The following is a 25,899-nucleotide window of genomic DNA, read 5'->3' on the forward strand; positions in this document are numbered from 1 at the left end:
TATATAATTTTTATGACGATAGAACCCCCAGATTTTTCTGAGACACTTTTGAAAGTTATTATGGGCATAAAATATACATCATTGTGAATACTTCATACCACTGATACAGCCCAAAGACTTGGCATCATGACTATTATAAAACTAAATATGACTCAATGAGATTATGTTTCAGGGGTGGGGGAACAGATCTATGAACATCAAATAGATATTTTCTCAAAAATACAGAAATTATAAATACAAGCACTTTGCAAAAACAGAAGATTGTGTAAATCCAAAAGTGTTTAACTGCTTCCATTTTGGGTCATTTAGATTCTATACAAGTGTGTTCTCAGAAGCTAATGCATTCCTAGTCTCTACTAAGAAAAAACAGTCTAAAAATGAACATGGTTTTCAGTATTTTAAAGTTCATTATTTATATAAAAGCCCAGAGACACCAATAATTTCCAATAGCTTTAAAAGATAAAGACTCTTGGATGTAATCAACTTTGCCAATATCTGTCCAGGTGTCTTTATTATTCTGGAAATATACTGACTGTAATTTCTTAAAAATATCAAGAAGGGGGTAGATGGAAGAACTGTCCTTTTCATTTTTTAAGGCTTATTTTATTTATTTGGTTGTTTATTTATTTGAAACAGGGTCTCACTACATAATCCAGGCTGGCTTATAACTTAACATTTAGCCCAGGCTGGTGTTGAAGTCACAGAGATTTGCCCACTGCTGCCTTCTAAATGCTGGACTTAAGGTTTATGTACCATATGTAGCTTGGTTTTACTTTTTAATTGTGTGCATGTGCGTGTGTGTGTGTGTGTGTGTGTGTGTTCCTAAGCAGGAGACCCTCTGGGGCTAGTGTTGCTGGCTGTTGTGAGCTGCCCACCTGGGTGCTGAGACATGAACTTGAACCCTCTACAAGTGTAGTGTGTGTTTTTAAACACTAAGCCATCTCTCCAAACTGGTTTGTTCAGGTCTGTGTATCCAGAGGAGCTGCTGTTAGTTAGTATTATTATGCTCCTAAATAATTAAGCATTTGATAATTATTTTGGTTTAAAAGATTATTTCTCCTGGGCTTGTGAGAAAGCTCAGCAGGCATAGGTGCTGTTTGGAAGGACAATGTGTGGGAATAATATTATATATAAATATATTAGTTTCAATCAGATATGTTTTAATACAAATCTATTTCATTACTATAATGTTAAAGAATAGTAGAATCAGTTGGGCCATACTAGAATGAACATAAAAAGAAATCCAGTGTCCAGGCAAGCATAGTCCCTTTATAATCAGTCAGTTTGTAATCCTTATTTCTCCATTCCCCAATTTTCCTTTTTAATTCAGCAGCAAACATTAGAGAAAAAAAAAGGAGATCAAATCTATCTCTGATAACTAATCTTTATTTTCAAGTAGGCAGGATCTGGGTGGGTTTGTGAGGACATTTCCAGGAAGGATTGACTACAGGTGGGGGGAGACCCTCCTTTAGATCGAGTGGCACCTTCATAAATGACCCAAATGTAGAAATGTCTACAAAAAACACACTGTTGACTGCCTACTTGCCTTTACTTCTTGCTGAGTGACATAGACTGAACAGCTGCCAGGTTCTCAGTCTCTCTAGTATGCCATTGTTGGACACCCCCACCCTGTATCTATCTATAAGATAATCTATCTAATTTTAACATACATATGCATACACTCTCAAGTGTGCGCATGCGCGCGCGCGCGCACACACACACACACACACACACACACACACACACACACACACACACACCAGTTGTGTTCCCCCTAGAGACCCTTGTATAATACACCATCCAAATCTCTTTTGGAATCAAAGCACTTCTGTGAAATGCTGAGATGTTCTGCCAAGATAACATTAAAAGATTTCTCAACTGCCTTCCTTAAAAGGCGCCTTTATTATTCTCTCTAATTCCACTGTGTCCATCTACTTAGGCTTCTACATAGCTGTCAAACTTTGCTATTCAATTCTCTGTGGATTTGTTCATAACACTTGTTCAAGCCTTTGGCTGCTATATAATCTTGCTATGAACATGAGTTTCTAAAGAATTTTAGCATCTCTTTCTTTGTTCTTCTGTGTTTCTCTTTGAGGAACTGCAACTACACTGTTAACCTTCAAATGATATTCATAACAAGTTTACTGTTTGTTTTTAAAGTTAAAAGTAGTTCTTCATGGGCCTTACTTACTCTCTTAATCATAGGCCATTACCCTTTAAAATTAGAACCTTGGAATTGGCAAGATGGCTCAGCAGGTAAATGTCCCTGCCTCAAAGCCTGATGGCCTGACTTTGATGCCTGGACACACTTGGTGGAAGAGAATTGACCCTTGCACCTGTCCTCTGACTTCCACAGGAAGCCATGGCATGCTCAAACCACCACATATACACACACAATGAATAAATTAAAATGTTTTTTAAAAACTTTTAAAACTAGAGCCTTATATGTTTTAATCTGTACATAATACTTTTGGAAATCTATTACTGTGACACTCCCATATTACATCTATTAACAAGGCCACATCTGAATGCATCTCCTAGGAGGTAGAAACCATGAAGGCTTTTTAAAATAGACTCATCAGTATCCTGCAGTAGCTGTATACGAACCAGCTCATGTTAATTCATCAGTGTGAAATAGATGTTGGCAGGTAATACACACATACAAATTATATATATGATATATTTTATATATGTATGTATGTATGATCTCAAAATCGCAGACAGGCTACTGACTTCTGTTGACATTCTTGAGTCTTATTTCAATATTTACCATAAACTTAAGAGGGTTTGTTGAATTTATAAGTTAATTAATAATTAAGATTGTTCGTGTATTTGTTGCCATCTCTAAGAAGACTATTTCCTGATACTGAGTAAGATCTGCTGAGTGGCAGTTGACAAGGTCTGAAAATAGGCACATGATGGTCTTATTACTGTGTTTGTACTGTGGTCGATGGTATTTAAACACATGGTGAAGAACTATTCCCCAAATGTAAAGTTTCTGTTAAATATTAAATGGTTTTCAAGGGTTGCAATAGAAGATAGTGGCATGTCTGTGGTCCTGTGTGAATTAGATTATTATGTGTATTAACTGTCCAAGTCATCCCATGCCCATGACTCAATATTAGACTATTCATGTCTAAAAACTGTAGCATTCTGAAGAGTTAAAACACATATGGACAAAATCTATTAACAAAATTCAGGCAGTAGACTAATAAGCCTTAATAAATATTTTAAAAATAAAATACAGTCCATCTGGGAGAAGCATAAGTTTTATTTCTGTTCATTAGGTCGGGCCACTCACTGACTCATAGTTCTACCTTCTTCTGCTAAGTTGGAAAAATTAGTCACTCTGTACGGTGACTTGAGCATTGCAGCTAAAGGTCTCATGTTTGATTTGCATAATTTCTGAATACTGTGAGTAGTATTAGATTATTTCTCAATGTTGAAAATTATATAACAGCAAAAGAAAACTTTACCAAATATATGTGTCATATGTATACATTTCTTTCAAAGATCTTGGAAAATGTTATTTAAACTGAAAAAGGAGGTACAGCTTTTGACCACGCCACGTTTTTCTTAACATTTAATGTAAGCATTCATTCTATAGCTGGGAGCAGGAAGCAGGATGCTCTAGAAAATCTAGCCCCTTTCAAACTTCTGAAGTGTTACAAATAGCCAGTAAGTACTACAAGACAGAAACAGTAGCTTTCCATCTTTTTCCCACTTCCCTCCCTCCCTCCTTCCTTTCCTCCTTCCCTCCCTCCTTTCCTCCTTCCTTGTCTCCTGCCTCTCTTTCTTTTCTTATATATGCATGTGTGAATGTGAAGACCAGAGATCAACACTAGGTATCTTCTACTATTGTTGTCCATTTTATTATTTAATACAGGGTCTCTCAGTGAACCTAGGGTATACCAGCTTACTAGGCAGCTTGGCCACCAAGCTGGGGACTTCCTGTCCCTGCCTTGCAGAGCTGGGATTGCAGGTATGCACGACCATGCCTAGACTTTTATGTGGATGTTGAGGATTGGAACTGTAGAGACACTTAATTCACAGAGTCATTTTCTCTTCTCCTTCCTTCATTCCTTCTTTTCTTATTCTTCCCAGTGATGTGTGTGTGTGTGTGTGTGTGTGTGTGTGTGTGTGTTGAATACCAACCCAGGGTTTTGTGCATGCTAAGCAAGTGACCCTGTACTCAAGTGTACCACCATGCTCTTATTTTTCTCTTGGAAGTGTATTTGATTAATGAAGCCTTACGTCAAGAAGAGAGATGTGGTAGAGATAGTTACGTTCTTCATATATGAACTTTTTAATAGTTGAAATATTTTTCCTTAAACTTTCAATCACAAAAGTTTCAGAATAGTACTCTTAGAATTTTTACTAGGGTTATTTAATACTATTGTCTGTCAGGAGCACTTATTATGCAGAACATCACTGTAGAGGGGAACTGAAAGAGAAAAGCTAGTGGGACAACTTCTCTGAGCAACCAGGGACCTGATGAGTGAGTTTCTGGCAGAAAAAGGAACAGATGGAAATCCCAGGCAGGACATTTCATGTGTCTGAAGAGTCAGCTCAGCTTATAAGAGGTTGCTTGCTGCATGCTTGGTCTCTCCATGAGGCCTGAAAGAATAATGCGTTCCTGACTCTGACTGCAGAAGTTTCAGGAGTGGAACAAAGGATTTGTTTACAAATCTTCTTTTGATGAAGCTCAGTTTGCAGCAAGCCTCCTTTTAACTTGCCTCTAAGGGACTTTAAGAATGTGGTGCTGAACTCCTGAGTGAATTCTTCATTTGTAACTGCCTTTCTCTGTGAGCAGGGGAATACATCACAGAGCCATAGTGTGAACTACAGTAGCTGAAAAGTCAATTGCCAGGGGCATCCTGTTCCAGACCCAGGTTTCAGATAGAGGACAGAGAGAAATGTTTCAGAAGTCAGCAAGTCCTGCCATGCTTTTAGCAGGTCTGTTAGAATGTTAGGGCGAGTGGCTTGGATCTGCACGCTGCCTGCCTCTGGATAAAATTAGCGCTTTTAGCTTCTCCCCGAGAGGGACTTATTAATAGCTAAGGGCTGAAGTGCTAACTGTGTGGTGAGGATAGTGCTTGAGGAAATGAACAGTGTCAGTGAAGGTTCATCAGGACTTGGTGCTTGCTCTGACTCTTCCCTGGGAGAAACAGATGTATTGATCTGACTTTTTTTTTTTTTTTTTTTTAGAAAAGCAGCGTATGATGGCTTCTTGGGGCTGGGATGTCACAGACACGGAGTGTCTTTATGACAGCCAAAGCATATTTAATCCCAAACTGCTAACCTGTGAGGCAAAGGACAGGCACAAACACAGGAAAGCCAGAGATGTCAGGGTTGATTTTGCTTACAGTCTCTTAGGATCTAAGATGAGGTATCATTGCTGACTTTGAACATCTCTTCTTCCCAGTTACTGAAACCCTGTCTCAAAAAAACCAAACCAAACCAGTCACCAATGAAAGGATTCTTAAAGATTAGCCATCTTTTCTTTCTCAGTCTTAAGTCTTCAGAATTGTAAATGAAAACCCCAATTTAAAAACACTAAGTGTAGCTATGAAATTCACAAATCGCAAATTATCAATGGTAGCAAGATAAGGAATGACAGTATACCATGTTTGTATGTATATAAAATATACTGCTCCCTAGTGGTTTTTTTTTTCTTGATTGAACCTACATATATGAAGACACACTAAATGGATATAAACCTAGAAATGAATTTTTTTGGTTCATATAACTGAAAATTCCAGGGTTGTGGCTTCAGGCTAAGCTGCATCTAACTACCAAAACTACCACGATTATCTTTTGCCTCTGCCTTACTCAGCTTGATTTCCCCATCTGATGTCTCTCAGCAACTTTTACCTTCTTGATAAGCCCAGAAGAAAACAAATTGTTCCCTCTGATATTGAAGTCACGGTTCTGGAATTAAATCTCATTAGCCTGGCTTGGGTCTGGGGTTCATCTTTGAACCAATGATTGTAGCCATGACAATAGACTGTGTCAGCCAAGGTCTGGTCCAAGTTGTGTCCTCTCCCTAGGGTTAAGTGAACTGAGAGTGGATAAAGTGCTGGCTCCCTGGAGGAAATCAGAGTTCAGTCATCACAAGAGGAAAGGATTAGTGCTGAGCAGAAAAAACAACAGGTTTATACTTCAGTTGGTAAATACACTACGCTCTGGTTTGGTGAGCATGACTGGCTCCAGGGTCTGAGTATGCTAAGCAAACACTGTTCCCCTGAGACCTCCTCCCAGCCCTGTGTGAAGTTGGCTTGAGAGCAGGAGACTTATTATTTTTAATAATATTCTTATTATTAATTAATTAATAATATTCTTATTATTTATTAATATTCTCATTCTCAAACATGACAACTACCTTAGGAAGCCACATGCTTATGCAAATCATCTTTTTTTTTTTTCAGTATGGGGGAATTGAACCCAGAGCCTCAAGGATACTGCTCAGTGCTCTACCACTGAACTGTAACTCCTCACCCTTTTAAAATACTTAAATTTTGCGACAAGGCCCCACTAAATTGCTCAAGCTGACCTTGAACCGACTCTGTAACTAAGATGAGACTTAAACATCCAACCCTCCTGCCTCCACCTCCTAAGCAGCAGAGACTATAAGTCTGCACCGCTAAGCCTGGCTTCAACTCACATTGTTTATGACTCAACATGCTTTAGGAATTCCAGACTTTTATTTTTAAGTTGCCTCTCAAGCTAATTTAAAACCCATAAAATCTGTCTCATTAATTTACCTTCAGGTAATTTTTTTTTTACACGAAATGTCTTTCTCTTCTACATAGAGTAGGATCCTTTCCCCCACTGTTTAAGGATAAATATGTAAAACAATGCAAAGGAAAATTCTAAAATGAAACTTTAAGACAGGATCTAGATGGTAGAATTTGGGGGTATGGGGGGAATTATAGAGCCTTCCTGGCACTTACTTGAAAGGGATAATACTCCTAGTCCTTGCTAATAAAGTTTGGCTTCACCCTGTGGCTGGACTGTAAATATAGAGGGAGCCAGGTCTTTTATAAGCTTGTTTCTTATCATGCCTTTGGAAGATGGGATGGTAAATACAAAGGAGTAACCTGTCTCCAGCATCAGCTTCAGAACCTGTCTCCAGCATCAGCATCAGAGCCTGTCTCCAGTATCAGCATCACAGCCTGTCTCCACCATCCTCAACAATGCCAAAATCTACAAATGATGGTCCTGAACAGATGGTTTGACAGACTAAAGAATTAGTTTGCTAAGTCTCTGTATAGGCTAATTAATTCTTCATTTTTCTAGTGTTTAAAATGATTGCTCAAAGCAAGACATCCCTTAAAATACATGCTAGGTGAGTCTCCATTCATCATTGATTATTAAGATTTTTTTTAAACATCTGTGGGTTGGCATTGTGAAAATAAAATTTGAAAGCAGTGTTGAAACAATAACAAAAAATTCATGGTCAGCAAAGACCACCAACAATTTAATAAATTTAGTCATAATAAAATATTAAGTCCCTGCAGGGGCAGGGTGACCAAAAATAAAGGCATGCAAGGGCATGCCCAGACAAGTCCAAACAAGCCCAAGTGAGTAATGGGCTATCTGGTGTTTATTTCTCTCTTCCTCCCTTTCTGGGAGGTCCAAGGTTCTGCAAGTTCTGCCAGTTCTGCAAGTTGCTGATGTTTGAAATATCCAATCAATTTGTAGCCGCGAGAAAGTGCAACCAATCATATGTAACGGCGCCAAATTTTCCCGCTCTCCCCAACCCCTACCCGTAAATATCCCAAGTTTCCTGGGTTTCAGGTCAGAACCTCTATCTCCTGAGTGAGATATGTTCCTGCCTGAGGGCCCTCGTCATTAAACCTCCTCTGCAATTGCATCAAGAATGTCTCTCAGGTGTCCTTGGGTTCATGCAGGTCCGGACTTGGGTGAGGGTCCCCTTTTGGGGGTCTTTCAGCATTAAAGAACAAAATTTGCTTACCTGATCAGTTGATTTAAGGTATTTTTCAATTTGTAAAAGGTCTATCTATAGTTTTAATATTCATACTCTTCTGGGTTGTGCCTTTTCAGGATTCTACCCAAAACAGTAAGCTGAATTCTCTAATAGATTCAATTTTTACAATTCATGTAATATAGGTGACATTTATTGCTGGAGTTTGACTTGAAAGGACCAGGTATTTAGAACTAAATGTTGTAAATCCTAGTTCTGACACACTGCTGTGCAGTCACTTGTCAGCTACCTTCTGTGTACTCTTGGACAGCATGAGTGCCCATGGCCGATCTGCCTCCGGCAGAGCATCGGGAGGCAGCCTTGTGTTACAGAGGAACCTGAGTATGTGTGATATTTTCACTGCACAGAACTTTATGTAAGAAAACCTAAAGCTTAAGCTTTTTAATTATGCTGAATCCTTAACATTTATCAAAGGGGTTCAAGGTTAGCTTCTTTTTACATCACAATCCTAATATTGAAACTGAGTATTCACCAGTATGAGCTATAAAACTTTTTATGTAAAGCAACTACAGGGCTCTCAAGAGCATCTAAGTGATGCAAACAACAAGCAACTGCAATTCAAAAGTATAACATTTCCTTTAACTAATGTGACATTTTTGAGAGACGGAATTATTCAAACATGCTGCTTGCTAGACTGTTGTCATTTGGAAAAGAGGCACTAAAACCTAAAGACTTGAGGTTGAGAATAACTTTGTCACGATTGACTAAGAAATAGAGACTATAGTGGGAAGAGTTGGAGACGTTGTCTAATAGGCTCTGCCCTCTCCCTCAGTGATGCATATATAGGCCAGATTAGATCAGATTAAAGGGTAGATAAAGGCAGGTTTCTTAGGAGTCAGCTCCTGGTGGGTTCACTAATCTCACAGGTGGAGGTCAGAGAAGTCTCACCCCTGGGGCTAAAGCCCTGCAGTTTTTATAGCAAAGAAGCTAGGAGCTGGGACTGTTCCATATATGGTCAAAAACTGAACCCCTGGATGGGCACTATAGGGTGGGTTGCCAGAAATGTGGAGACAAGGAGCAATGACATGTTAGCCTAGAGGTTTTTCTGTGTGGGCAGGGTTGGGGAGGATAGTTTCCTGCTTGTACAGGGGTGAGCAGTTCTAACCTAACATTGGCCAAGGGTACAAAGTTTCAATTGGAATGAAAATAAACTCAGGAGATTATTGTCCACCGTGGTGAGTCTAGCTAAAGTTATATATATACTTAGAGATAGCTAGGACTAAAATTTAATATCCTCACTACTAAAATTTTAAAATATATCATATGATGCCCACGCTATGCAACTTGTTAATTAGCACAATCAGTCAACATTGCACGTATATATCAAAATATTACATCACATATCATGAATGTATGTTATTTTTGTCAACAAACATATTAAGAGTTTAAGTATAGTAGTAGGTATAATGAAGTCATGACCTTCCTCCTCTTCCTAGTCAATATTATGGAAATTTTTCTTTATAATTCTTGGAAAGCAAAGCACTGAACTAACCACTGTTCTCTCCCATCTTCCTACCTGCCACTTTCCCACCAAGCTCTGTCTTGCCTTTTATACAGTTTCCTCTGATGTCAGTCTTTTTCCATCCTTTCTCCCATCCAGACTCTTTCCCACTGTAGCCTGCTCCTCATGTAGGTCTCATGTGACTCTCACTAGGTTACAAAGGACATTCTCAACTGCGAGGTTGTTTCCCGTGGGGTCCTGTTCTACCATTGGCATGTCACATTATCTTACTGAATGCTGATCTTTGCTGCCAGGCTGCATGCTTGGTGGGCTGCGGTGGTGGTGGGAAGGGGGTAAGGATTGCACCTCACTTGTTCAGAGTTATGTTTTTAAAGGATCTTCTATTTAGTGCCCTAACAAGTACTTGTTTAATGCTAAATAATAGTCTCCTCCAAGATTGAAATAGATCATCCTCCAGGGAAGCTCCTTAAGCAGGAAGGTAAACAACTCAAAATAACATCAGGAAATCCATGAAACTGAGCTGATAGACTAAGCCCCTCCCTGCCAGAGTAAGCAATAAAAGCAAGAGTTCCTTTCAGTGAAATGAAGCTGAGCTTCGAAGATTCTCAGTGGAGAATAGCTACAAAGAAGACTTAGACCAGACCAGCTGCCTGGAAAAAGAAGAAACCAGCCAAGCTGCCTAGAAGAGCTTTAAACCAACTCAGGCACATGCAAGGACATGCTTCAATCTGCTGAGCTGCCTGCATGCTGTGCAGTGAGCTTCAAGCCCTCTGCTTTGTGAGCTCTCACCCATGCTAGGGTGGGCTTTGGTGATGTAGATATCTTTGAGTCATTTGCTGTTCCTGTGAGTAACCCATTACCCATATTCCTATAAGTAACCCCAAATAAAACTCATTAGTTCACCAAATTGTATTTGGGTGGTATCTGTACTTTGGCTTGTTGTGACTTCACTGTCTCTAGTGAGTAGATCTGTGCATTTCATCTCTCCAGAAAATGTTTTGTCACACAACAGTTAATCAGAACAGAAATGGGAAAAAAAAATCTAGGAATTAACAAGAAATTCTTGCCTTGCTTTTCTGTATGATGATAGGATAGATACAGATTGGAAGATTTATGGTGTGCCTGGTAATTGTTTTCATGGAACATTGTAGAAGGAACTATCGGGGAGACAAGAAAGGAATTACAGAGAGAAGAGCTTTAAGCAGAGACATGACAAATATAAGCTTATCAAAGGGACAAGAAGGTAAAAAAGAGACAAGAGGCCTAGCTAGGCCAGAGTTATCCAGGCTGGTACTAAGGCAGGAGCTGAGACCAGGGTTATAGGAAGGACTAGATCATGCCATGGTCCAAAGTCGAGGCTTTTGTCCAATGGGGGAGGCAGAAGCTTTAAAGAATTGTGAATGCCCCTGGGTTCATATTTTGGAGAATCATTTGCAACCATGTAGGAGGTAGATTGGAGAAGGTAAGCAGTTTTAGACTCTCCAGAGTATCTGATCAAATAAGACTTACTGGTCCAGGGTAGATGGATTACTGGATTCCGTGACAGCATAGAGAGGACAAAGAATGACATTAACTACTGCACAGTGAATGAAAACAAAGCTGTTCACAGCTCTGGCCCCTTTGTTGTCAGACATTTAGTGTTAGCCAGATCCTTGTTGCATGTGCACACAGTTGCAGGGCCTTTGTAGCTCCTTTGTGGTCTCTGTTCCTGAACATGGAGGACTTGACTGGCAAAAACTTTTCATCTAGTACAGAATATCTCTGTTTCCATAACTCGGAAACTGCTTTCCTGCCAGGCTAGGGTGAATCCCAGCACTCAGAGGCAGGTGGATCTGAGTTTGAGGCCAGCCTGGTCTACAGAGGGAGTCCAAGGCCAGAACTATACAGAGAAACCCTGTCTCGAAAAAACAAAAACAAAAAAGAAGGAAAGAAAGAAAGTGCTTTCCCCCAAAGTAACTGACTCAGAGTAACTCAGAGCAAGACCAAAGCCTCTTTACTTTCCTGTGTGTGTGTGTGTGTGTGTGTGTGTGTGTGTGTGTGTGTGTGTGTGTGTCTGTATGTGTATGGGGAAGTGCACATATGCCTGCATGCACACTGTACACATATGCACAGTCCAGAGAAGGGCAACTGTTGTCCTTGTCTGTCATTCTCCATCTTGAGACAAGGTCTCTCACTCAATCCAAAGTCATTATATCTAGAGCCCACCTTCTGGGCAAGGCTGACTGGCTGGTGATCTACCAGAATCCTTCCCAGGTTTCTGCCTTCATCTTTCATCTGTCCCCTTCACTCCAAGTCAGCTGCCTGCCTTATTCTATGGGTAGAGATACACATCACTCATGGAGGCCATGAAGGCCATGGAAGGAAGAGTAGCTGTGACGTCTTATGCTCAGGTTTTGTAATGCCATATTCCAGACCCTGCCCATCCTCAGCAAAGGCATCTCAAAGTCTCCCATCAACTTGGATTTTAAAAACAACAAAATCTTATGGACAGATCATTTCATGGTAAGATTCCCCCCAAGCAGAAGCGACCATCTTTTGGATCTGGCTTGTGTCCTCAACAAGCAGTAAGGATGTCCTCTAGCAAGCTTGCAGAACCAGAGTTGAGCTCTTGACCAGTCAGGCTGCACTTCAGCCAAGCCTGAGTAGCTTGGGTCCTCTTGCCCTGTCCCAATTCTCTTTCCATTTAAAATTCGAGCTCGTGTCAATACGTGGAATGTATCCCTGGGGTCAGTGGACCCCTTTGTCTATTCCTTCCAGTGTGGCTATGTTGACTCAATCCCCTTTCTTTGACCATGTCCAGTCTCCAACTGGTGTGTTCAGATGAGTGGTCAATCCTATGCTGAATTCTCTGAACCTGTTTTTTTGTTTTTTGGGGTTTTTTTTGTTTGTTTGTTTGTTTTGTTTTTTTGGGTTTTTTTTTTTTTTTTGTTTTTTTGGGTTTTGTTTTTGTTTTTTCCTGAAGCAATAGAAATCCCCCTGCTTTGGCAGATCTCTGGTGCTGGATCTCCCCACAGGCCTTCAATCAACTGCTACTCAATCTGGTCCCTTTATCAGTCAAGGCTGGTGTGGCACTCATGGTAACCACACTGACTTGGCCTAAGAACTACCTAGAAATGAGTACTCATGTGTTCTCAGAAAAGTGAAGCTGAAAAGGCATGGTTTGCATGCACCCCTACAAACTCACTGTTTGGGGCCTTGATTCCTTAATGAAGCTACATTGGGAGATGGGCCCAGTGCAAGGAGCTTGGAGCCTTCCTTACTGGGCGTGAGTGCAGGCTCATTACCACAGGACTAGCTTAGCTGTCTTGAGAGCAGGTTACTATAGAGCAAAGTTACCCTTAGTGTTTTGCATCTTCTACACATAACTGCTCGTCCTACTTTCCCCTGCCATAGCGGGAGGCCCAGGCCAGTACTGGGGCAACTGAAGGGAATTTGCACAGTGAGAGGCAGTCCGCTTGTCTTTGGACTATACCATGATTAGGGTGCAGGTGTGGGGGACGGAAGTAAAACAGATTAACACCAAGGAATTTTAATCTATCCCTTTTCCCCAGTATTTACCTTTCTTGCTACACGAGGCCTTAAATATACTGCCCACCAATTAGTACCATTCCTAAAGTTGTTCTTCATCAGTTCTAAACTTAACACTCCCAGGTAAAAGAATGTCCTCTACTTTTATGGTAAGAAATATCTTTATTAAGGTAAATCAGCTTGGGGAGGGGGGTACTGTAGCATTGTTTTGACATTGTCTTTTGCTTTATTTCTATATAGTTTCTATCACAGGCTTATTGCTATTTTTGTTATATACTGAACTACTCACACAGACTCCCATACTTCTATTTTGCAAATCATGACCCATTATCAGCTCACTTGGTCATATGAGTCCTTTAATAAAATTACATGAAATAGGAAAGAAAATACTTAAATATAACACATACAAAAAGCATCAGTTTAGTTTGCCAAAGATTTGTTTTTCATCTGAGTGTTGGTTTAGTGACCAGGCAGTTATGCATAATCTACAAATCCATTGTTGTCAGGATATCTCTATTCCTCATTGTAGAGTGTAGTTTTATAAGCTTTGATTTTTGAGAAATACTGTCACTTCTGACTTGATCTATGCTAACTGAAGTCCCACCTCAGATCCCGTCACACTGTGAAATTGGGTTTCTGCCTTGGCAATCACAAAATTTAGCACAGTACCTTACAGGGAGTGACATGTGACAAGTCCTCCCAGTGAAGAGTTGATAGGTGAGTGACCGTTAGGGTGGTGTGGGCTAATTTTCCCTGAACTCATCTGAATTTGCTGATGTTTGGGTTAGGCTGTGAGACTGGGAGAAAATAAGGACAAGAAATCAACTCAGTCCCTCCAGGATCTTTAAAAAAGAAAACCTGATTTAGACAGAAACCATTATTATGCTTTTCATCCACTCTATAAGGCAAAGGCAGCCTGTCCGCTAAATGGAAAAGCTATGTATAGAATATTTACAAAGTTTTGAATGTTATCATATAGTTACAATCTTGTTCATTCTATTTATAGGAAATACGTCTTTTGGTTTGGGGTTGTTTGTTTGTTTGTTTGTTTGACTTCTTTGTTCTGATCTTGAGTTTCTGTAGAAAACGGTTCAGCTTAGTGAGACTATGAAGGTGACTAGGAAAATCAATGAACATTATAACACAGATATTTCCCCCTGTTTCACAATGAGAAAAGCTGCAGAGCTTGTATTTTCCAGACACTTAGGTCATGAGATTTAATCCAGTAACACCTTCTCAGTGAGAGCTGCTCTCTCTGATATGAGCTAAGTTTAGTCAGGTTCTCCGATGGAACACTGAGCATCTCAGCAAAGAGAAGCAGCAAGTAGCAGATGAGACCCACAGCCCCCAACAAAGAGCAGCGGGGTCCTCTGAACAGAAATGGAGCATGCCACCTCCTTGCACCCAGGGACGTGTCAGATGCCTGAGGTGATATCTGAAAAAATGGTTATCAAGAGATATTTTTTCCTGTTATAGCAAAATCACTAGAGGATGAAGAATGACCAAAATTTTATATGACAGTTTGAGGCCCTGAAAGTAAAAGCAAAAGTATCAATCACCATGCAAATAGTTGCATATATATTCCAACTGGAGAGTATTCTTTTGAGATAAAAAGCTAATAAACAGTTTTGCCTAAATACATTTAGATGATCATAGTAACTTTAGAGTAAAAGATGTCTAGACAACTCTCAGTCTGTCAAATCAATGCAGCAACTAGCACCAGAGGGCTAGGGGACGGTTTTCCATTTTGCAAGAAAATGATAACTCTCAGGACATAATTTCAGTTTTCCAATAAGCAAAATGATTGTGTTTCAGGGCTGCATGGTATAGGGGATTATGGGTCTCTCACTGTTTACCTGTTTACTGATTGTGCTGCTGGGATTGAATCTAAAAAGCTCACAGTTGTTAAGTGAGCACACAACCAGTGAGCAAGTGCACCTCCCCAGCCAGCCACATCGTGTGGGTGCTAAAAGAACTCTCTTTGTTTGGAAAGGTGTATCAAATTATGGTGACAGTTCATGCTGTGTTCTTGTGTTTGTTTAACTTTAGGGGGAAGGTTGCCAATCTTTAGCTGGAGATAACTGACCTGGCACTTGAAATATTTCCTCCAGGCTGTGGTGCATTCATTCAACCTTCATTCCAAGCAGGGGATGTTCCTTCTCTTGGAGAGAATGATCCAAATGTTCTCTCGTGTGTCTCTGGACTTCAAAGGCTAACTCTTTATTGAGGGTGTATCTCTCAACAAACCCTTCCCAATGGTGCTGTTACAAACCTGGTGCCTGGGAGGTAGTCATTAATTAAAAAAATATAAAATACTGTTTTATTTTTTTAACTCCTGGATTATTTAAATTATCCTCTTTACACATCATAAGAAAATATTGTTAAAATGAAAAGACCTTTGCTGAGCCAAGTTCCTCCCTGCCCCTACAAATGATGTTTTTCATTTCTGAATAATTCATCTGATGGAATGAAATCCCCCTAGAAAGTGACTGAAGCACATTTTGAATTTATTATAATTGTATTAACTTGTACTTGGGAGAATAGGTTGACGATAATTTCAAGTGGCTAGCTTCTGAATTGTGGCCACTGTTTCACAGCTGTAGAGTTAAACTGCCAACAAGATTCCTAGTCACATGCACTGTAGTCTTTGTGGCTAACAAAGCTAGTGCCCACTATGGCCTCACTTAATTCTTATGATTATCTGTGACCTAGTCAGGTCAGGTTGGTTTCTTGTTTTTCTTCACTTTAGGCAGAATAAACTTGAGCTGAAAAAGGAAAAAAGGAAGAAAGAAAATGACTTGCTTATGTTCCATCAACTTGCAAGTGCCCGGGAAATTCTTTTTCTAGGTACAACAGTTAATTCTCTTTATCTGCAAGTTGTCGCCACATCATGTTAGGCACCGAAGAGATGGACAGTATCTCAGAGTATACATGATATGTGACCAGTGGTGAATCACTGGTAAATGGACTTTCAGGTTAAGTTGTTCTATCTAAATTGAGTCAGACAAACAAGAGCAGCCTCTGACTGTTCTGTGTATACGCACATCAGCCTCTGACTGTTCTGTGTATACGCATGTCAGTAACCGTTGTTGACAGACTGCCGTGACAAAGTTAGCACACAAAACTTAAATAACTAAAAAGTCGTGATACTTCAGACTTGGTATAAACCCAAAAGCATTGCAGGAAAAAAAAAACCCTTTGTCTATATATCTATATTTATGTGTATATGTCTATATTCATATATTGGTGACACAAGATTTTTCTCAACTCAGCTTATGATTTTAAGTGACCAGCTCAAAATAAGCTTCCCTTTTATATCTTTTTTCCCTTTTCACAAGAAAGCTCAGTTCAGAATAGTCAGAGACATTAGTATTCCGTGAGCTGTAAACATCTTCAGCTGCTATGGTATCCAAACAGCCGGAGCCAGGATCCATATGACAGGGGCTGGTTCTTTTTATTTATTTATTCTAAGTGCATGTGGTCTTTGCAACTCGGTGGCCTGGGATCGTCATTGTAAAGGCACAATGACAATTTCTGCTGAGGAAAATGGTCATTTCCTCAGGTCACACTTAAAGCTGCTAGGCTATGAAATATAGGATTCGTTTATACTTTCACATGCTGGTTCTAGCAAGTTGCCTGTGTTCAACAGTTTCTCAAGGACAAGGGTGAATCTGTGCTGGCTTTCTATCAAGAAGCTAACTCCAAATAGACAAGAGAAACAAAAGCAAGAGAAAGACCAGTAGATAAAAGAGCCCTTGTTAGTGGACGAGAGCCGTTGCTACAAATAGGACAGCGGAAGGAGAGATGGGAGGGGGGAAGCGAAGCAAGGTCAAAGAAGATGATATCAATAGAATATCTCCAAATAGCACAGAATGCAGCAAGAAGTAGCGGCAGATGTCAGTCCAGCCCAGTGTCAACCCCCGTGGAGCTCTGCAGAAAGACTTGGAAAGAAACAGCATTGCTGCAGTTGGCGTTAAGAGAAAGACAGCAAATGATACCTTTCTCCCCAGGAGCTGAAAGACCTGACTCACCACTGGCCACAGCTTTATGTCCTTTCTGACCAGCTCCATTCAAGCTTCCTGGGTTTTCTTGTTTGTTTGTTTCTCCCCTTTATTTCGGATTTCCACTCCCCTCTTTTCTTTTTGATTACTTTCCTCCTCCAGGCTCTAGCCTGCCAATTCTGACTTTGATCCTTACTCTACTGGCTGTTTCTTACAGATGCCACCAGGTACCTCCTTCCAGATGCTTACCCTGGCTTCAGCCATGTTCCAGGATCAATGATGCGGCAGTAGGAGGATATATTCACTGCAGTACTTTAAAAAAAAAAAAAAAAAAAAAAAAACTCCATCATGAATTTAGACATTGCTGGCAGGGACTGACTTTCATAACTGTGGAGGAAAGCCAAAACTGCTTAAAGGAAGTCTGTTTGCAGAGTTCATATCCCTTAATTTTAGTGAATGGATGTGGGTGTGTTGAAAACTTCATCTTTTAAGAACTGCCTAAATTTCATAATTATTTCATTTTCATCCGCTCACAGATGGTTTTGCCCTGAGTGTAAAAACTGAAGAGCCAATATAAAAGGATGCTACCTTTCCACTGGCAGTTAAAATTTACATTTCAAACCTTCCTTTTCAGAACCTTGGAGAGCATCAAGCCCAGGCCTCCATTTCCTCACCCCAGACAGCTCAAAGTGTACAATGATTTCTCTTGGAAAAAAAAGAAAAAAGAGAGAGAGAGAGAGAGAGAGAGAGAGAGAGAGAGAGAGAGAGAGAGAGGAAGGAAGGAAGGAAGGAAGGAAGGAAGGAAGGAAGGAAGGAAGGAAGGAAGGAAATAATAAATGATAAGTTGACAGTGAGGCTTGTGGATTCTGCGACAGAAATGCCTTCTGCAATGACCTAGTTTCATAGTTTAAGTTATGTTATATTATGTTGTGTTGAGTGCCTGTGAGTGTGAGTATAGACTCAATAAGACATGGATACAAAGCTAGACTCTGCCAGCTCCTAGGATAATAACCTTGGCAAACCAACCTCTCTAAGCCTTAGCTCTTTTTGTCTGTAAAATGGAGTTGCATACAACAGCCTTCTCCCTTCTTCTTTCCCTTATTCTTTTTTTTTTTAATTCTTGTAGATTATATGTGTATTTAATCCTTAAATTACCCATCAACCCACTTAGCCAGTTGTCTAGGAGGCTTTCTTTTCTCTGTTTATATGACTTGTATCAGAAGAAGGACCAAGACAAATAAGGCACAGTTGTTACCCATAGAGGAACCTGTGTCTCACAAAGAAAGGGGGCATAGAAGACTCTATCTGCCACAGAATATGGCTTATAGACTTCAGATGTAGAGCCCTCCTCTCTGAAGAGGGAATCTCCACAATTGTTCTCTTCTTTATTCTGTATGATGACTACAAGTCCAGGGGCGTTACCTATCTGCCGCTTCATCCCCAGAGGAGGAAACAGACACAGAGAAGCAAGATCACACAACGGATGAGATAGGAAAGTCAAAGTATGAACTCTGGTCTCTCTGACCCTAAGTAATTATCCCTAATACGATGCCCCTTAAATAAAAGTGTAACTAGTTCTCAAGGTTGTATTCTCCTTACGTGAAATAATGCCTATAATGGTCAATCTTGAGTGTCAATTTGATGGGATTTAGAATCACTTAGGAGACATACCTGTGGGTGTGTCTGTGAGGGTGCTGTGGGGGATGGGAGTCTGGGCTGAATGAGGGTGAGCAGCATCCTATGATCCAGGGTACCGACTGAATAAAGCAAGAAGATAAGCCAAATATCAGTGCTTACATCTCTCTGCATCTGATTACAGATGCAAACTTACTGATGATCTCATACTCCTGGGCCATGTCTTCTGTCATGTTGCAATGGATCCTCTCTTAAATAGTAAGCCCCAAAAAGTCCTTTCTCGTGCTGCTTTTGTGAGACATTTTCTTGTATGAGGACTACTGATATAATGCCCGATGCCCGCTGATTCCAAGTAGGTTGACTTCTTTGGTTGGTAAGAGGTACACTAACTAGACAAGAGGATTGGGCCTCTGTAGATGTCTCTGTAGATGTTCTGTTCTCTTTCTGGGGTAACAGAACCCCAAGAGTGATCCTATATTTTGGAAGGAAAAGTGCCCTCACCTCTGTCTTGAGGCTTTGTGCTCTATTTGTTCCGTCTCCCGAGGTTTTCCTTGAAAGTTTCCTGTCTGTGTATAGCATTATCACCCAGTGGTAATATGTTTCTTTGTTTTCTATGTCTCCTTGGTCTCTTCCCAGAGACAACTGTTTGGCTCATTCATGGTGGCTCAGTTCTTTAATTCTAGCCCTTGGGAGACAGAGGTTGGTAGATACCAGCTTGGCCTACATAACAAGTATCAAAAAAACAAGAAATAAAAACAAAACAAAAACCCAAACAACAATGCAAACCAAACCCAAAACACATGTACTAGTTGGAAATGTACTTGGTGGGAATTGGATTGCTAAATGCGTGAAGCTGGCAAGTACAAACAGCACAGTCTTTTTCCTCCTAAAGGGAATTTGCCACCACAGGAATCTCAAGCACACATCCCATTACTAGGACTGTAAAAGATTCCCCAGCCCAGGATTTCTGAAGGGGCTCTGGTAATTCAAGCAGGTAGCAAGAATCTGCCTGGTGGCTCAGCTACGGGGCAAAGGGCAGTTGCCTTGGGTTCCAAGAGTATAGGTGCTTGGCAGCAGTGTCTAGTGCCCAATGCTGGTTCTGCTAGGGCTGCTGTGACTCGTGTCTGGTGTGATTTCACTGTGGGATCTGCAGAATGGCTCAGTGGCATAGGTGTGGTACTATCTATATAACTACTATGTGTATAAGCTTCTGTGTTTTCTCCTGGCTACTCTTCCTAGTAAGTGTGTGTGTGTAGGTCAGGATATACTCCTGTAGAAGCCACAGAGCAATGTTGAATGTTTTCCTCTATCTCTCTCTTATATTTTGAGATAGGGTCTCTCCATGAATCTAGAGCTCACCGCTTTGGCTAGCCTGGCTGGCCATCAAGCCCCTGAGTGACCTGTCTTAGTCACCACCACCCTAGCTCTGGCATTGTAGGTATGCACCACCCTGCCTGGCTTTTTACATAGGTGTTGGGGAATACAAATTTAGGTCCTTGAATCTACATAGCAAGCACTTTGTCCACTAAGCCATCTCCACAGTCCTCTCCTGTATTTCTGTTGACATACCTGAAAGTCTATCAATAGCTTATTATTTTTCTAGTATTTTTTATTTTTTATGAAAATAACTAGCCATTCTTTCCCCCCCCCCCATATGTTTTATTTATTTATTTTGTGACAGGGTCACATGCCTGGGCTGTCCTTGAACTCATTATGTGGCTGAAGTTGACCTTGGCCTTCAAATCCTTTTGCCTCTACCTCTGTGAAGCTCTGAGATCACAGACTTGTGCCAACGTTCCTGGCTTATCTAATCCTGGGAGTTATGCTCAGGGTTTTCTGTATGCTAGCTAGTTGATCACTCTCCTAACCGAGTTTTTAATTTAGGTCAATGCTAAGTTCTAACTTGCTTATTAGCACATAAAAATGATTTGGTCTCTAAGAAGTCTGTTCGTTTCTCTGTTTTTACTGTGCCATAAAGTTAGGAGGGTAAATAACACTGAGAGTATAGTAGTGAAGTGCTGGCCTGATGTGTACAAAGACATGAGTTCAGTCCCTGGTGCCCTAAGAAAATGGTGGTGGTGGAATTCTAAGTGGTCTATGACTAGATAGTCATGTTGCAAGGTTATAAACTTAGCGTTCTATTTCTTTTCCCACTAAGAATTGTACCTGCGTCTCCATAGAATCAACGATCCACGCTTGGGGACCCTAGGTAATTGGCTTACTCTCTGAAAGCCTCTCATCTCTGAAAGTCTCTCCTCTTTGATGGGGTATGAAAGCAGGTAGAAAATACACATTGAGTGTTTCTTAAATCACTGCTGGGTCATAGGAAGTGACAGTATTGCCAGCGTGTGTTAGTCTGTGGGAACATTTCTTTACAAGAACTGTAACAGCCAGAGAGGTAGAACTTTCCCCTGAAACTGGCATCTTGAAAATTCAAAAGGAAGATTCCAAGCCAGTCACGGTGATGTACACCTTTTATCTCAGTACTTTCGGGGCAGAGACAGAGGGATCTCTGTGTGCTGACGGCCAGCCTGGTCTATATGGTAAGTTCCAGAACAGCCAGGGTTTCATAGAGAAACCCTGTCACAAAGGAGGAGAATGAGAAAGGGATAAAGGTGGATTGGGGAGGAGAGGGGGGAGGAGAGGGAGGAAAAGGGAAAGGAGGAGGGGGAGGAGGACAGGGAGGGGGAGAAGGGGAGGAGGGGGAGGAGAAGGGGAGGAGAGGGAGGAGAAGGGGAGGAGGGGGAGGAGAAGGGGAGGAGAGGGAGGAGAAGGGGAGGAGAGGGAGGAGAAGGGGAGGAGGGGGAGGAGGGGAGGAGGGGGAGAAGAAGGGAAGGAGGGGGAGGAGAAGAGGGAGGAGGGGGAGGAGAAGGGGAGGGAGGGGGAGGGGGTAAGAGGAAGATCCCATACAGCCGTGCGGATTGTTCCTGGATGGTTTGGCAGTTTGTCCTCTTCTCTCCAGATTCTTTCATCCCACAGTCTGTGTGATAGTTATAAATCACACATGACTAATAACTCTGCGAAAGCATTTTGTAAACCTTATAACACGCCTTGATTCTAGGCAAAAACAAAACAAATAATTCACTAAAAGCAAAGCCCTAGAATATTTGTTCTCTTGGAAACATTTTGAAGGATAACATTTTTATTAGGTGCCTACTAGTTTTCTCTCAAATTAATCTTTCTTTTAGCCAGCAACCAAACCCAGAGGGCTTGATTAGTAAAAGCCCACAATAGGTCAACAACTACAGATTAAGACAGTTTAAACAGCCACGGGGGCAGGGTGCTTGGGATGAAGTTTAATTAAGAAAAATGGATTTAAGGGCCTTGGTCAATGAGAAACTTTTTTCTACAGTGATGGCTATTTGGAGTTCTATAAGGAAATTCTATTATTAGGGAATCTGCAGAAAAAAAATCAAGTAGAAATGGTGCCTTGGTTTGGGTTTTGTTGCTGTGAAGGACACCTTGACCAAGGTAACTCTTGTAAAGGCAAACATTTCATTTGGGCTGTCTTAACAGTTTCAGAGGCTCAGTCCCATTAACATCACGGCTGACATGGTGCCGGAGAAGCATCTTGATTTGAAGGCAGCCAGAAGGGGACCCTCTTCCATACTGGGTGGAGCTTCAAAGCTTACCCTCACAGTGACACACTTCCTCCTACAAGGCCACACCTCCTAATACTGCCACTTCCCATGGGCCAAGCATATTCACATCATCATAAATAGTTATTGTGTGGTTTACTTTTTTCTTCTAAGCAGGGACTTCTTACATTATCCAGGCTGATCTTAAACTACTGGGCTCAGGAAATGCTCGTGACTTCGTTTCCCAACCAACAGGTTCATGTCACCACGCTAGGCTCATAAGCTTATAGTTTTCAGTTTTCAGCAGCAACAAATTATCTAGCAGTTCAGTGAACAGTGTGGCTCTCAATGAACCACGTTTTGATGGAGTTGGCAATGAGACTATAGCTGAGCCTCTTATTCCAAGTTATCTGAGGTTAGAACATTGTTCATTAAAACAATGAAGTCAAGTTTACCTGCAATGAGGAAATTGTCTCCCTACCTTGTCTCCCCTGTCTGTCTGTCTGTCTGTCTGTCTGTCTGTCTGTCTGTCTGTCTTCCTGCCTGCCTGTGTCTGAGGTCTTGCTATGCAGCTAGAGCATGTGCTCGTTCTACCTCAGCCTCCTGAGCTGCTGAGATTTCATAGGTATGCTACACCTCAGAGACTTTTTCTAAAGTGGATTTTTGTGTTGTTGTGACCAAATATTTGAAGAAACAAGGCAGAAGGGGGCTTTACTTTGTCTTGTGGACTCAGATAGTTCATGGTCACTGACTTCATACTTCTAGGCTGTGATGAAGCAGAACATCATGGCAGAAAGACATGGTAGGATAAAGCTGTTCACTTCATAGCAGTCAGAAAGTACTGGGGCCGGGGCACGGGCCCTGAGGAAGTACTCCCAATGCCATTTCTGGTTAGGTGCATCCCTAAAAGTTCCCAGCGCCTCTCCAAACAGCACTACCAGCTGGGGACCAGGTCCTCAGTACATGAGCCTTCAGAAGGTCTGTTGCATTCAATCCACAATGCAGTGGTTTGAGGATTTCCCTGTCCCCCTGACATCTGTGCCATTAAACACTCTTAGAATGGCATGAAATGCTATTGTCCCTTTATATTCTGTATCTGAGAAATATTTGGATTCATACTTTGCTTTATGTGTTACTTTCGATCTTTCTATTCTTTATATTGAAGAGTTTCCCTGTTCCTGGTTTATCCATTAACTCCAGAGCTCATTTGTTCCTTTATTATTGTTCTTTGGTATGATTTTTTTTTGAAGTATGATTTGAAAATACTCTCTTCCTTTAGACAAATTAGTTTTCTCAAACACAAAGGCTTCCTTGGAGTGGTGATCTGTCAAAACAGTGTGTGGAGGTAAAAGCTTGAGGCTGTTACTTATCAATGGGAACTACACTTCAACTTGTGTAGAAAGATTTGAAAATTATCCCTAAAGAACAGTGGGAGTCCCAGCTGAGTAAAGACATGATTCTGTGTCAGCAAGATTGCCTGGGAAAAAAATAACCTTTCAAATGTAATGCTGACAAGAAAACAAAAAGAGTATGTCATAAAGAATCTAGTGTAAATTCTCCCCCTGTGTAACAGTCTATTCTGCAAAGGGTGTGTGGATTCAAAAAACAAAACATGATAATAACAACAAAAAATATCACCATGTCTGTCTAGCACTAAATACCACAAGACACCATGGGAAGCTTCTCCTTCCGAGGGGGGATGGATAGAGTAGCCTTCTAAAGTGGTAGTGCATAGGGCGTGTCTACCACCTAGTTTTTACGACCTGTAAGGCAGTTACTGCTGTCTCTGTGTATACCCCAGAGGCATGGAATACATTACCAACACATGATGCTAGAAAGGAAAGCAGTGAGTCTTGGAGCCAGCAGGCTACTTTCCCCCCCCAAATCTCTTTTGGGCTAGTATTTGTTATCCTAAGTGGATCCTTGGCCTATTTTCATTTTCCTTAAATACTTTTGTCCTCTACCATGATTTAAGCTGAGCTTCCTCCTGTGTTTGTCCCCTCACTGATTGTCACCAAGGTGGCAGTTGCTACAAAGAGACGACTCTGGAGGGAAGCTGATTGGCACCTCCACACAGTCAGGTGGTTCTGAGGGATGTACTTGCATCATTTTTATTAAGATTCAAGAGAACTGCATATGGAACTGCATATGGAGCTGGAGAGATAGCCAGAGGTTAACAGTATGTACTGTTCTTCCAGAGGTCCTGAGTTCAATTCCCAACAACCACACAGTGGCTCACAACAGTCTGTAACGGGATCTGATGTTCTCTTCTGGTGTGACTGAAGAGAGTGACAGTGTACTCATACACATAAAATAAATAAATATTTTGAGAGAGAGAGAGAGAGAGAGAGAGAGAACTATATACGAAGTAGGTGATTAAGCGTGTTAAACTTACAGATGCACATCACCACACCCATGCATGTGCGGCAAGAGCTTTACTTACTGGGCCATCCATCTCCCCAGCACCTTCAATGTGTAATCACAGATGTGTGCCATGGCACACATATGAACGTCTGACACAACTTCAGGTGCCGATCATCACCTCCCACCTTATTTGAGACAGAGTCTCTTTGTTTTCTCGCTGCTACATGTGAAAGGTCCGGGACTCCCCAGAAGGGAGGTCCACCCAAAGGACACACGAGAGACCGTCTTGCTGTGAAGCACATGAGGTGGTTTATTAAATCAGAGCTCTGGGCCAGCCCATAACCCCATATCTCACATAGGGGATAGAGGGACTGACCCCGTGGCTCAGGGGTCTAGCGCTTATATATGGGCGGGGTGGGGAAAAAGCGAACTTTCGCGAGGGCGCACAGGATTGGTTGTTTTACTTTTTTGAACACTAGCAGGCCGTACCATGGGGGCAGGGTGTAGTTCCTCCCTTGGCTGGTCAGTTTCTGGGATGTTCTTAACAGGCCTTTGTCTTGTAACTCCACCTCCTCTGTAACTAATTAAATGAGCCCAAACCTGCTGGCAGGCACTTTTAACTATTTAGGTTAGGGAAAGGGCCCTGTTATTATTATTAGTTTCGGCCTATTTCAAAAATTCTCTTTTACATGTACCAGACTAGCTGACCTAGACTAGCTTCATGGGATTCTTGTTTCTACCTTGCATCTTGCTCACAGGAGCCCTGGGATTACAGATGAGCACGAGGCTTTACATAGGTTCTGAGGATTTGAACTCGGGTCCTTACCCTTGTGTGGCAAGCACTTACCCACTGAGACATCTTCTCAACCTCCTCAATGCCTTTTTCTTCTTTTACTACATGGTCAAAGAACGAGACAGACAACACACTTGCCCCATGTTTGTGTGTGTGAGGGCTGGGAAGACATCAAACAGGCATGAAACATGGATGCAGGTGGATAAGCTGTGGAAGGATGGAAGGATAAAGAGGTGGAATCTCTTGAGAAGCAAACGGAAGCCTCAGTGAGTGCAGCGCCTCCTAGAGGAAGGCAAGCCTGGAGAGGTTAGAGATGAGGGGAAGCTGTGTAAAGCGGCCGAGGTTGAGATGCGGTGTTTTAGCATTGAGATAGGATGTTTTAGCATTGAGACATTTATTAACCAGGGATGCTAGAAGGACGTTGACTCTATGATTCTGGAGTTTGAAAACGAAAGTTGAAATGAGGTAGGCAGAGAGATAGCGAGGGGCTCGTCACACAGTAGTATGTATAGGTGTGGATACCACTGTAA

The sequence above is a fragment of the Arvicanthis niloticus genome, chromosome 16 (assembly GCF_011762505.2).
Source record: "Arvicanthis niloticus isolate mArvNil1 chromosome 16, mArvNil1.pat.X, whole genome shotgun sequence".
NCBI lineage: Eukaryota > Metazoa > Chordata > Mammalia > Rodentia > Muridae > Arvicanthis > Arvicanthis niloticus.